At 37.0% G+C, this 14,352-nt stretch overlaps 1 protein-coding gene across 28 annotated transcripts in view; it reads right to left on the reverse strand.

Moving 5' to 3' along the window:
- NRXN1 (neurexin 1) overlaps nucleotides 1-14,352 on the reverse strand; it is a 1,110,252-nt gene that overhangs the window by 11,151 nt on the left and 1,084,749 nt on the right. The gene's annotated exons all lie outside the window — the stretch shown is intronic.

Genomic DNA, 14,352 nt, shown 5'->3' on the forward strand with positions numbered 1-14,352 from the left:
AAATTTAACATGGTCATTGTGCCTCTAAGGTTTTATTAGAACCCTTGAGAGTGTCAGAGTATTTACTAAAGTATCAATGTGACCATCATTCTCGTGGCCTTTCATGGCCTGGCCACAGCTACCTACGCAAACTTGTCTTCTATTTCTTTCAAAAGAATTTGCGGCCACAATTTTATTGCTGTCCCCAGTTTCCACATGCCAATATAATTCTACCTACATGCATGGCTCAATACTACTTATTCCTCAAAATTAGCTTAATGCTCCATATTTTGTGAAGTTTTCTGAGAATATTCACTCCTTCTGTCAACTAAAATATAGTGAACTAGAGTTATGTTCCAAGGACTGTACTAGGTCCTGGGGATAGAGTGGATAACCATAGACACTTCACATTGCCTTCATGGACCTCAACTTAAGTTTAACTTAACTTAAACTCAAAGTGATAGCTGGACCATGTGTGATGAAAGAAAATGGTTAGCTACCACGCAGGAGTAGAGCAGGAGTTTCTGATTTAGACGGGGGAGTCAGAAAGACCTGACTTCGTGACATTTATGCTGAGACATGGAAAAGGACTGGAGACTGTCAAGTGAAGGGTGGGAAGACTAGAGTCTTCTAGTCAGAAGGAATAAGGAGGAACGACCTCGTGGAAAGAAAGAGCTTATTTTTTAGAAATTCAGAAAAACAGCGATTGTAGCATAGTGATTGCTGGGGGAGATTGACAAGAAATTTGAAGGTGAGGGATCCCTGGGTGGCGCAGCGGTTTGGCGCCTGCCTTTGGCTCAGGGCGTGATCCTGGAGACCGGGATCGAATCCCACATCGGGCTCCTGGTGCATGGAGCCTGCTTCTCCCTCTGCCTGTGTCTCTGCCTCTCTCTCTCTCTGTGACTATCATAAATAAATAAAAAAATTAAAAAAAAAAAAGAAGAATTTAAAAAAAAAAAAAAGAAATTTGAAGGTGGATATAAAAATTAACATATATGTCATAGGCCATGCAATGAAACCATACATGATGAGATCAGCATATTGTACTTTATAAATAGTAACCATTTTATGGGGAAAAAGGTGTCACTAACAAAGTGAAAATGCAAGTAAAAATGAAAAGAAACATATTTGTAGCAATATGGCAGACCAAGAGTTAATGCCTCTAAAATACAAAGAGCATGTATCAAATGATATGAAAAAAATAATAATCCATAGAAGAATGGACAAAATTACACATAGGCAAGTGATGAACAGATGATCTAAATGAAAATTAAGTGTAGGACAGGGCGCTTGTTTCATTAGAATGGAAGTCAAAACAAAATAAGGAGGTTTTTTTTTTTCAATAAACTTAGAGGAATAAAGAAAGAAATAGTGATAATGTGGTAAATATATTTATTTGGGAAATTTGCTAGTGAATACAAATTCTTTAGTCACTTTTTAGTAAGCAATCTAATAATATCTATTAAAATTTTAAAAATACCAAAAAAAATAAATAAATAAAATAAAATAAAATTTTAAAAATATTAAATTACAGGTGGATGATGGGTACATGTGAGTTCATTAAACAATTCCCTGTAACTTATTATATGCTTGAAATTCACAATGATAAAAGTTAAAAACAAATATTTTAATCAAACCTTAGTTTGTGGAATATATTCTATATCATTAAATATACCAGCACATAAATATATAATAAGTACAGGATGTTCGCTATAATGTTATGAGAAGAAAAGAGAAAAGTGTAAACACTTAAGAGCTTGACTACAAGGCTATGGTTGAATAAATTATGGCATACTCATAATCTAGAATTTTAATAAAGTTGAAAATAGGAGTTAGAGTCAAATTTGTTGACCTGAAAGATACTCCTAATATATTAGTAAAGGAGAAAAGCTAATAGTTTAATTCATATAGCATGCGCCTACTTCTATAAGGCAAGAAAGAAAAGCAACCTTATATTTGTATACTTTTAATAGGAACCTGGTGAAAGATATATGAAAGGTTCATGTCATTACAACTGGTTAAGGTATAGAGGTGAGAAAAAAGGGGGAAAATAAAATAAAGTAGAAAAATCTAATTAGGGCAGCCTAGGTGGCTCAGAGGTTTAGCACCGCCTTCAGCCCAGGGCCGGATCCTGGAGACCCGAGATCACATTAAGAAAATGTGAGAGACCTTTGATTTCAAAGTTGTAAGTAACGGTAATACACAAGTGGGCAAAACACTGGCAGTGACATCATAAAGATCATTCCCTCGATACTTCCCTAACTCCCAGCCCCTATGATATCTTCAGTAAAAGAAGGAAATATGATATTTATTTAATGAAACCTTCTCCTATGCTTAGGCAAAGTTGGATAATATTATATCAATGTAAGTATCATATCTGCATTTATTTTCTTTACGCCTCCAAGTAATAAGCCACTTAATTCCAATGACTAAGTCACTAAGTTATTTTAAGTCAACCAAGTTAGCAATCTCCAGTTTGGTTCATTTGGGTGCCTTATTTACATCAACATCATCTGACACCCATCTCACTACAAATAGTTGAGAGCTAATTTGGAGCTCTTTTCTCAAAATAAGCAGAATAGTTGCAGAAGTTTCTAGGGTACTTTTCAAGACTGTTACTATTGAAAAGGAAGTTGAAAAGAGCCTCATCAGTCAGGTCAAACATTCTATAATTATTAAGCGAAAGAAAAGCCATATAGGCAATAATTAAGAAAATCAGCTTCAAAGCTAGGGAGCCTAAAGAGTCTGTGTTTTTCATCAAAATGTATTAAACTTCAGAAAATACAACAAGAGCTATATTTTGAAATGTAGATTATACTCTCCATTACTGATTTTTACTCAACTATACTCTTCAATAGCAAAATAGCTTCTTTTTCTGGCAGCTCATTGACTAAAACATCTAGGAATACACACACCCAGAAATCCCTTTTCTTAAGATGCATTTCACGTTTTTACACGCAGAAAGTCGAACAACCAATCTTTACAAAAACCTAGAGGATTCATTCCAAAGAATCTTCAAGTCTGGAACTATGAATTTAGGGGGAATCTGGTTTATAGGAAGACAAAAATGGCATCAAGAGTATAAGTAAATGGGATCCCTGGATGGTTCAGTGGTTTAGTGCCTGCCTTCAGCCCAGGGCCTGATCCTGGAGTCCTGGGATCGAATCCCACATCGGGCTCCCTGGATGGAGCCTGCTCCTCCCTCTGCCTGTGTCTCTGCCTCTCTCTCTTTCTGTCTCTCTCATGAATACTTAAATAAAATCTGTTTTTTTTTTTTTTTTTTTTAAAGTATAAGTAAAGTAGTGAGGAATGTGTGTGTATGTGAATACTGTAGCCTTCCTTCTGGTTTTCTGATAGAAGTTGCTTGTCATGTTTTTTTAGTTTTTGGTAGGTTTTTTACAAATTACACTCAAAGACAGGGTGTTTGAAGAGCTCCAGATTATACCCTGGTGTTAGCTTACTTAAGTATATTGTGTTATCAAAAACCCGCTTTCTTAATTTCCTACCAAATATTGCATAGATTGACCTTTGGTAGATATATTTTCACATGACTTAATTGTCAACTGCTATTCAATGCGGCTGCTATGCCTTCTCACTCACTGTGAGGCTTAAATTTCTTATTTTATTCACTAACAACTGTTATTTTTACTGAATTATTGGTACACGGTAGGCTCTGTGCTGTACACTTTACACACATTGTCTAATTTATGCCTCCTAACAACTCTGTGGTACAGGTGTTATTACTACTGTATAGGAGAGGAAACTGACTCTCAAAGGGGATATGTCATTTAGGCCTCACGAGTAGCACAGACAAAATTCCAACCCAAGTATTTCTATAGCTATTTCAGTTTTATACATTCAATGTGTCTGCATTTATGACCACAGAAAATTTGTTAGTATTTTCAATGTCATCCTTTCCTATAGAACTGGATATGTTAGGATTCTTTTCTACACAGCTATTGAGCTCTAACCCTTCCAACTCGACTCTGCTGCACCTGCTGCCATTTATCTGTCAATTCCGATAAAAGGAATTTGCATTCCCACAGAATCTTAGAGAAGCAATGCAGAGTGGTAAAAAGAATATTGGACACTGGGTTCTAATCCCAACACTGCACCTAGCTGTAACAATTTATGATCCCCTGATAACATTTTTTTTCCATCACAAACATAATGGTGATCCATTATTTACCTCCCAGGGTCAGCAGGAAAATCAGATTGGGTCAAATAATAAACGTGAAAGCACTCAGGGAAGGATAAAGTGCTATATAAAAACAATGATAGTCTGATCTGATCATTTTCCCTGTGTCTTCCACACTAAAAGTATGGAATCAGCAGCTGTCCCAACAATTAGACACTTCTGCACTATGTACTGCATGCCATGTGTCAATCAGCTGTGATGGTGAACACCTAGGACATTTTATTCTCGGGGGTCACTGTACTCAGGGACTTGCCTAACATGAATGGAATCCCTGGGAATTCAAGTGACAAAAAGATCACTTGATTCACAGGGCATATTGATTCAGGCCATTAATTGTCATGCTGCATGTGGAACCTGTTTCTGTTTATCTGCGAAAAATTCTGTCTTTACAGATCAGTGCTCTCTGGCTCCCACGGTTGGGGTGCATTAAATTTCTCCCTCTTTCAGAATTTCATTATGATATTTTATATTTGTATGTATCATTACATCAATCACCTAAGGCCACACTTTAGTAGTCACTGACAGTGAGGCTCTTCTGATGAGGTTTTATGTTTCTTTCTAAAATTGTTAGGTCAATTCTTTGCTCCTCCTTCCTTCCCTGCTCTGGAATTCTGTGGTGTACTCTGAATGAAACACAGAGTGTCATCTCTACTGTAGAGCTGTGTGCTGGGTGTTAGGTGTGCTGCTCCTCCACCAGGGTTCCTGCACACCATCTGTAGAAGTCCAGATCATCCTGGGTTAAATAGGGCAGTATGTAATTTTCCTGATTTAACACTGGGTCTACTCACTTGGGGTGATCATCTTTATATTCCCATCAGAAAGCTATTGCTGTCTCAATTTTCTTTTGTTGGAAAAAGTTCACATTCTTTTTGGCGAAAGTGTGAGAGATTAGCCAGGTTCTCCACTGATCTCATCAAAGGAAAACATGTCAAGCCTGGAGCTGGGAAATATGGAAAGGAGGCCGTCCATCAAGGGGGGTGGGCTGGGCGTGTGGCGCTCTGTCTGGTTATGTCATGTGGCCCCAACGACCTGAATGTCTTGGGAGGAAGAACAGGCAGGAAAGCTAATCATTCCTTCTCACAAGAGCTCAGCAGGGCAGAGACCCACATTTTTTTCCTCAAAAAATAAGAATAAAAAAAAAATAAGAATAGCAGTTGATATGTGCCCTCTTCCCATCCTCACAACCTAAATTTATCCCAACGGAAGCACTGCTTTTGTCTTACTAGTTTCATAGTGGCTACTGAGAAAAGTTTTATGCTAATAGAACTCAGAAACACTTTTAAAAACTTTTTAGGTGTTAAAGTGCCAATTACTAATGTTTCTCCTTCTTGCCATGGGATATAGGTTTATTTCCATTTGTAATATGGTTTACTCCTCAGTTAAATTGCCAGTATTACTGATAAAAGTTAATTTATATTATCAAAGGTTCTATGTGGCAGACTGAATGCTAAGTGCTCTACATGCATTTTGGCTTTTATCAGCACAACAATGTCATGAGTATTTAACATTATTCAAGCCATTTTGCAGATGCAAAAAGTCAAGTACACAGAGGTTCAATGCTTTGCTTTCGATCATACGATTACCCAGCAAGTGGCTAAACTCAGACACTCTAACTTCCGGAAGTCTGCTCAAGGAAATGGAAGATTTTTGCATCCTTGTAGATGTGACAGCATTGGTACTTTTCTTTCTGCTAGTTTTCTTTCTTTGCTGGCCTCTGTCTGTATTGGCATCTTTGATACATCTTTCTTTTTTTTAATCTAGAAAATTAATAAAGTCTTCTTGTCTTTCTTATTTTATTACCAATGCCAGGATTCTGATAACACTGAGATTGGGTAAGGAGTTTAATAAAGACGACAGTGACTGAATCAACAAGTCTGATGACCGGAGATGAGACTTGCAGACTAAAGTCTAATGTAGCATTTGCTGCTCTTTGGAGTGCAGGAACCAACAGAGAAAGTATATGGCTCTTCATGGAACCAGCATGCCCTGTAAGTGCAGTGTTCAGAATGTGCTAGGTTACCTCTGATATCATTAATAAAATACCAAGAAAACAGCACAGGAAAACAATTCCATTACCAAAACAGGTATTTGATATAAATCACAAGAAGACCTGGTTTCATTCTTCCTGGATTTCCTATTTCCATAAGAGATAGATTTACCCTATATTTTGCTGAACCTTTACCACATTTCTTCCTTCAGGGTTCATGAATAATTTTAAAATGACAACAGAGGCCTTATGGTATTTTAGCATTTTCTAATAAGGACATGTGATATGAAAGGTTATTAATATTTTAAGGTTAGATACATGTAGATTGAGTAAAAATTTATTGTGTACTCATTATTGGATTTCTCTGTTACTAATATAGGAAGGTTCTGTGTTAGCAGCCATGTACTTTTTTGCAGACTTTCAAGTAAATGCTTAATCTATCATAGCAAACTCACTCATTTCTTAAGTAATAATTATAAGCAGCAAACCATGTGTTAGTAAAGATGTTGGAATAGAGCCTACTCTCTCCAACATCAATAAGGACTGTGGCTCACCTTTTACTCAGATCAAATCTGTATGCCTTATGAGGGCCCTACCAGAAGACAGAATTATGCATCTACTGGCATGAAAACAATGTTAGTAGCAACAGGTCCTCCACTCACCAGTGGGTTTATTATAATTATTTGTTATACCCTCAGTATGTGCCAGGCACGCTGCTAATTACTATGTATGCATCATCTTCTTTCAATCTTGTAACAATTCTATTTTCTCCATTTTACAGACTAGGAAATTTTGCCTAGAAGGGACTAAGTAACTTTCTCAAGATGGGGAAAAGCTGCTACTCAAACTAGTTCTATCTGACTCCAAAGTTACAGCCAGAACTAATATTTGTTCCTTGTTGCTTATCACGATTCTTACAAAAAGCTCTTAAGAGCTTTTGTAACATGTGGCAATAATCCATTCTATTTTATTGTTAAAAAAAAAATTCCAGTGGTGCGTAGGTGGCTCAGTAGGTTAAGTGTCTGCCCTGATCCCAGGGTCCTGGGATTGAGCGACAGTTCCCTGCTCAGCAGGGAACCTGCTTCTCCCTCTCTCTCTGCCCCTCCCACTGCTTGTGCTCTCTCTCCCTCTCTCTCACTCAAATAAATAAAATAAAATAAATCCAAAATCATAGAAAGGTCAAACTAGTTCACACTGAATAAAAATTGTGTTCTGAAAACAAAAACCACCTTTTGTTTATTTATTTATTTTTTCCTACTGATTTCCTGGTAGGAACTAATTTTGGTGAATGGAATTGGTTGCCTTGAAACAGAGAATCATCTTCACTACCAAGACCTTAATATTCCCCACAGCTTGACCAAACTTTAGACCGGCTTCTTTCTGCTTCTAGGCCTCTGGCCTCCCTTTCTTTGGCGCATATACTTTAGAAAACTTGTAATTTCAAATTTCTTCTCTGCCCCTTTGATATGTAAATATTTAAAAAAGCCTCTTGCTAGTGTTACTACCCAGGATTCTATTCCTCAAGAACCTAAGAGCTGTCCCTTTGAAATATAACCTTCAAGAGTGATAGCTTCCCATCTTCCAATTTCTCTGGGAAGATAGAAGCCTAGTTGTAACACTACTTCCAGTCATGAAGATATTTGAAGGAAAGGTTTACTTTTCCTTTGGGTGAAGCCAATTAGCAAACCACATGTGGTCTATGATCCCTCTATGGAAGCTCTTAACAACTTTCCAGTCTTCTTTTTTTTCAGTTGAGTTGAGTTTGAGGTGAGCTCAGGATGAGTTCTGGCCTCCATGTGTTACAATAATATTGAATGAACTTTCCTTGCCTGTGTAACTCTCCCCAATGTAATTTTTGTTTGGACATTGCTGCTCTCAGAAAAACAGGGGAAAAGCGAGTGCAAATGATGTCTAATGACTTTCTTCTTCTTTAACCACACAGCATTCAGTTTTATTCTATTTTTCTGGAAAATTAAATTTACATGGGAAAAAAAATGGTTCCTACACCAGAAAGTCACACACTAAAAATCTACTGGCCCATCAGTGCCCCAAATCCAGGCGCTTGCTCTGCCCCTTTAGGATTACCTGGGCCCTGACTCTATATGATTGGTACTCACTGTGGCCTGATGCTCAGGAGACACTCTAAATGTCTCCAAAAATGATGTTTCCTAATTAATGCTGTTTTTCTGCCTACAGCTCAAAATTTCCATTTTAACAGCAATGTATTGGCTATTATGGCTAATTAAACTTGCTTTTGAATAATTTCATAATACATACACAAAATTTAAATGTAGCACAAAATTATCTTCTAATCAGGCTCTAAAAATATGATCTAATAAGTGATATATTCCTTTAAATGATTGTGATTACTTATTTAATGAAAAGATGCACCTTGTACAGTATACATATCTTTATTCCTAATGTGGTTAATGGGATCACTTCAATAGAAATCCTTTGATCTTTTCTCAAAATAGCACACTGGAAAACCACTCAAAATTGCATGGTAATTGCAGCAAATTTAGCCTAATGAATGGTAATACATGTAAAGGACCTTTTACCATCAAATTTAAATTTATGCCAGCCATGGAATTATTTAAATGAACATTTAAAAAATTAATCCTATATTTGTGAGGTGCCTGAATTCTAGAACAATCTTCTGCATTCCAAGAAATTAAAAGCCCACCTTTTCTAAATTAGAGAGCTTACTAGCTCTCTCATATTACAAAAAGGAACTTAATCTCTCCGAATCTCCCTAGCTATGAAAATACTCCACAGTTTTGCAAAATAATGACATATAATGAAGTACGAAGGACAATGATGAACACAGAATAAATCTTCACTAAAAACCAGTTATTACTGTTATCTATCATTATTCATGTAACCTGAACCCCAATCAATGTGGGGCAATGTGATATAACTGATGGGCAATCACAGGTATTCTTTGAGGAACTGTACTGATCACCTCATCCCCATTAGTTCAGCTAATGTTTAAGAAACTGCCATAGAAACGATGATCCTTTTCCTCTATAACTACTCAGATTTTTATTAGTAAATTTTTCTTTTTCTCATTTGAAAAAAGTTTGAGTTGAACGTGGCCCAATATCCTATTAGCTACCTCCTCAGTCCCCATTTACAAACATAAAGAGCATAGACAAATCATTCTAAGCATTAGAAATTTAAGAGAAAATTGTCCTTCCTAAGTGTGCTCCCAGGAAACAGGAAGCTGGCTCTGTTTCCTCTGTAACAAATGACAGTATAAAGTTATTCATCAGGAAGCTCCTATGCCAAAGAGGATCATTATCTTCATTTATAGTCTTAAGTCTTAGATATAATCTTAGATGTCACCTCTTCTAATTTCTTCAGGAGTTTTGAGAAAAGGGTCTGTTTAGAAGAGGGCCTCAAAACTAAAATGTATAGACAGAATTAAGGGCCATTTTGGAACGTAAGTGGTTTGCAAGGCTGCCATTTTGTCAGCTTACTAAGTGAATCAAAAACATAAGATTTCAAAGAACTCAGTCTTACAAAGCCTTCTCTTTATGTGAAAAAAAAAAAGACATTTTAGAAAATATGCATATTTACATAATACAAACTCTAATAACAGTACACACTCATATTGCATGTATTATGACCAAGACACTGTTCTACAACATGCTTCAAATATATTAATTCATTTAATCTAACAACCATATCTCTAGGCTGAGGAAAAAGCACATAAATTGCAAGTCCTTTTGAGAAGTGTGAAGAAAAGGTCATACACTTGTCACATGTCCAGGCAGCTGAAACCCAGCATTTTAAGGCAATGTGACCTAGTTGCTTATTCTAAAAGTTGGGGTTCAATTAGACCTCCTAAGTTGTATAGCCACACTCTTATATTCTAAAACACTAAATTTATACCAATGTGAAGTTGTCACCCAATGCTAGCCATGCAGGACAGTGTGACTGGAATCAAGTATAATTGAGTTCCATGTGTTCTCACCCAGGGGGTGACTCCTGATCCAGTTTCAACATGCACACTTCCCATCAGGAGGCCTGAGTGGTTTCATTAGTTGCCCACCAATTTTCAGCCAGGAAAAGTAACAGCATTACGTAAAAGGGAAAAAATAGCTTGAATATTTTTTTTTATATAACTGAACTGGGAAAATGAAAAGCAACCATTTATTCTCTATTTCATGCCAGGGATTGCAGTTGGTGCCTTAAATATATTTGCTTTAATTCTTGCAACACCATGAAAAAAAGTATTTTAATGTCAAAGATGAAGAACCTGGCAATCATGAAAAATAACTGAAAAAGCATGTGACATAGAATGAAAGATGGCTTTCTGTACAATGAAAATGAAGGTGCAAATTTTCTATTTCTATTCCCAGTGGTTAACAGCAGTGGGTGGTAAAGTAGGACTCAATACTACTTAATCAATGGTGGAATTGACAGTCCACCAAATATACAACTTCCCTCTTCTTTAAGAGTTTTGAGTGGAGCCACAGAGTAATTCAAATTCATCAAATACTTGATAAAAGGTATAGTTTACTTGTGTTCAGCCAGATTTTTCCTGTTTCATTAATAGCCTTAGGAAGGCACGGAAATGAGCACAACCCATTTTCACATAAGAAACCACTTTTTTTCAAGAGAGGGTTCATTAGGGTGATTAGAGAGCTTTCATATGTAAATATTCAGGGATCCTGAAAGACAGTGTGAAATACAGAGAAGATTTGGGCAACCCACCTGTAAAAGTAATTATGCATCTTTTTACAAAAATGTCTTCTTTTGTTGGGGTCCCTGGGTGGCTCAGCAGGGTCCTGAGGTCAAGCCTGGCAGTGGGTTCTGGACTCAACAGGGTGTCTGCTTGAAGATTTTCTCCCTCTGCCCTTCCTCCCCACTCTCTCAAATAAATAAATCTTTTAAAAAAACTTTCACTCGTTTAAGGAATAGGAAAAGTACATGGCAGATAGATCTATTTCTGAATATTTAACTCAGTATATTACATTCCTATAAAAATCAGTTTCCCAAAATATGACCTGCTGATATCTGACATGATTTCCATCAAGTTATATCTAACAATAAAGTCTAATCACAGCAGCAACTATAATTTTTGTCCATGTTATTTTATGTTTGTATTCAAGATGAAAAGCAAGGAAGAAAAATATATTTAAGAAAACCACTACATCAGTACATTGAGAAACAAAGATGTGCAGGAGGGGCATCCTATAATGAAATAATATTGGATTAGAACATGATTAAAAAAAAAAACACTGCTATTTAAAAAGGTGGTTGGAAAATAAAAAAAAAAAAAACATATACACTAAGGATTTTATAAGAAGCTGTCACACAGAGCCAAGTCTGCCAAAAGAGCAACATTGCATGCATTATTAAAGATAGGTATGAAAAAATCATAGGGAATTAGACAGAAAAAGCCAATGTAGAAAAGAGCTCTCACTTACAAAGTGTAATGTAGAAAGAGAAAGCATTCATGAACTACATCATCAAGACACTACCAAGGAGAGGTAAGATCACAAGTGCCTACAGCGATAGATGACATTGAAGCAACTGAATTTGAAGCTTAAGCTTTAAGACTTGATGAACTGAAAACTATGGACTGTGGAAAGAAGGACCAACGGAGAGGATGGAAAGTTCCAGTAGACTTGGTGCAAGAGTATGGAAGGTGCTGTCATCACACATAGTCAGTAGCTGCTGTGCCTTGTACATTAGACAATGGGCTGTGATGTAGTGGGAGAAAATTAAAGTTCACAAAACAAATCCATGCAGGGGGCAAGACAAACAAGGTTCCTGCTTCACAGAGCTTACATTCTTGGGCGGATGCAAACTGTGCATTAATGAACAAGTAACAAACAGGTAAGCAAAAAAGATTCTTTCTGATAGTGACAAGTATGGGGAAGAAAATGGAACAGAAACATTGTTTAGAGTATGGCTATTAAACTGCTCCTCACTTTCCATCATGCTATAATATGTCACAAAACAGACATAAGTCAGGTGAGTAAAAGGAGAGGGGATGACCAAAAAGTTATCTCTCTTCTTCTCTTCTCCCCCTATTCTCTCTCCCCATCCCATCCTGTTCTTAGGGCTGGTGTTCCCAGAGAAAGAGAGACACAGTAATTTAACATATTTATTATTTATTTATTCGCAAGAGACACACAGGGAGAGGTAGAGACATAGACAAATGGAAAAGCAGACTCCCTGCACGGAGCCCAATATGGGACTTGATCTCAGGACCCTGAGATCACGACCTGAGCCAAAGGCAGATGCTCAACCACTGAGCCACCCAGGTAACCCAGTAAGATAGTCACTGAAGAATGGTTAAGCCGTGGCTATAAGAATTGGATCATTTAGCTGTGCTCAAGAGGGAAAAAAAAGCAACAATTTTAAGTGCAATAAGAGTTCTCACACTGAATTTGCTAGGTACTCAGGGTGAGGATTCCATATATAAAGAGGATGATGGTCTACAGTCAGTCAGCAAAAGAAAGATTCAGGCCAGAGGAAAACCAAGTACAATGAGTACTGTAATTAGTAAGAATCTATACCATTTTCAGCACTATGTTAATATAGTGAGAAATACTGCAAAAATCAACATTCTCTCAAGAAAATGTTAATTGGGAAAACAAAATAAAAAATAAACACACACACACACACACACACACACACACACACCCCAATGTACAATTTAACACCAGATTTTGTTTTATGAACAATCAATGCTGGAGGATCTCAGAGAAAATCAGATATAAAAAAGAATGTCATGATCGGGCATGTGGAAGTAAGAGAAATAAAGAACAAAGAAATGTAGGGAAAGGGAAGGCAAAGAAGCGGGGTTGATGTAATGCAAAAAAAAAAAAAAAAAGAAATCACTTTTTTTTTTTGACTAACACAAAAAGAATGAGAATACCAGTTTAAAACAAAACAAAACAAAACAGGCAGGAACCTAGCAAAAGGGCCCAGAATGGTGTCATGAAGTGACCCTATCTGTCCAGACAATCTAAAAAGAACTGTTGCAGAGCCCAGTAAACTGGAGAAATGGAATGGAGGATCATCAAGGTTTTAAACACATTCTGGAGGCTGAGAATTTTGATGGGTGGGGTGGGGGCCAGAGGAAGGAGGACGAAAACATGACCTGTCTGTATCTCCTTAACTCCTCCTGCTGAGATGTGACTGTGAGTCCCTGCTCCTTGTGGCACCTGGTAGCTGCTCCAAGCGCTTAGAGTATGTGGCTACAATCAATGGGTCATGATATTCAAAAGGAGACACAAGATATGCATCCTGAACCATCTTTGTAAATCCAAATATCAGAATGAATAGATTTACTTTAAAGTGATATTCTCCAGAAGAATATGAGGTAGCTATTTTATGGTGACATGATGTTCTTCTGAGATTCCACCTGACGCTACAGAGGTCACGAGCTAGCTGACAGTGGTTAGCCTCTCTTCAATCTCACTCACCTTGTTCACCTACACAAGAAAATTACTGACTTTGAAGAAGCACTGCTTTACAGAGGAAACTAAAAGAAATGACCCTGACATTCAGTATTACGAATATCTGGAAGCAAACCCAGCCTATGATTCATTCATTTTCAGAGTTATAGCCACCACTTAGTGGTACAGGGCTGCTTTGGAAACCGTATTTTTGTGTTAGGCACACCATATCACAAAGAAGGAGGAGAAATTATGCACCAACTATAGTTAAAATGCATCAGCTTAAATTTTAGGGAGACGCGGCAAGACTCCTATATTTCTCTATTAAATATATCAAGGATTCTACCTATGGTTTGTTTTACTGCTGCCATAATACTCTTACTTTGGAAATTCAGAAATTTATCACTTAAGATAATTTGCTGGCAGAGTGAGTGGTGGGGACTTTTTGTCAGTAGAAAGGTCAAATAATTTTCCACAATGCACTGCAATTTTTAAGCTTTACAATTTTACTATAGGTGACCCAAGGGAAAGCTCATTATACCGTTATATACAAAAATTACACTGTGAGTTAATGGAATGTGAACGGTAAGGTAGCAGCCTTGTGTGCTGTCCCCCACTGCTTTTTCTGAAATATATAATCTTGGTGGGTTTTGGTTTTCAAATTTGTTTTTCAATAAATGTGGGGAAATTTATCCACATAAAAAGCAAAACCCCGTAACTCACAATGAGGGACTGTTTAATGGGGGGTGGGGGGAACTTCTACGACATAA

The sequence above is a fragment of the Canis aureus genome, chromosome 11, assembly GCF_053574225.1.
Source record: "Canis aureus isolate CA01 chromosome 11, VMU_Caureus_v.1.0, whole genome shotgun sequence".
NCBI classification, from domain to species: domain Eukaryota; kingdom Metazoa; phylum Chordata; class Mammalia; order Carnivora; family Canidae; genus Canis; species Canis aureus.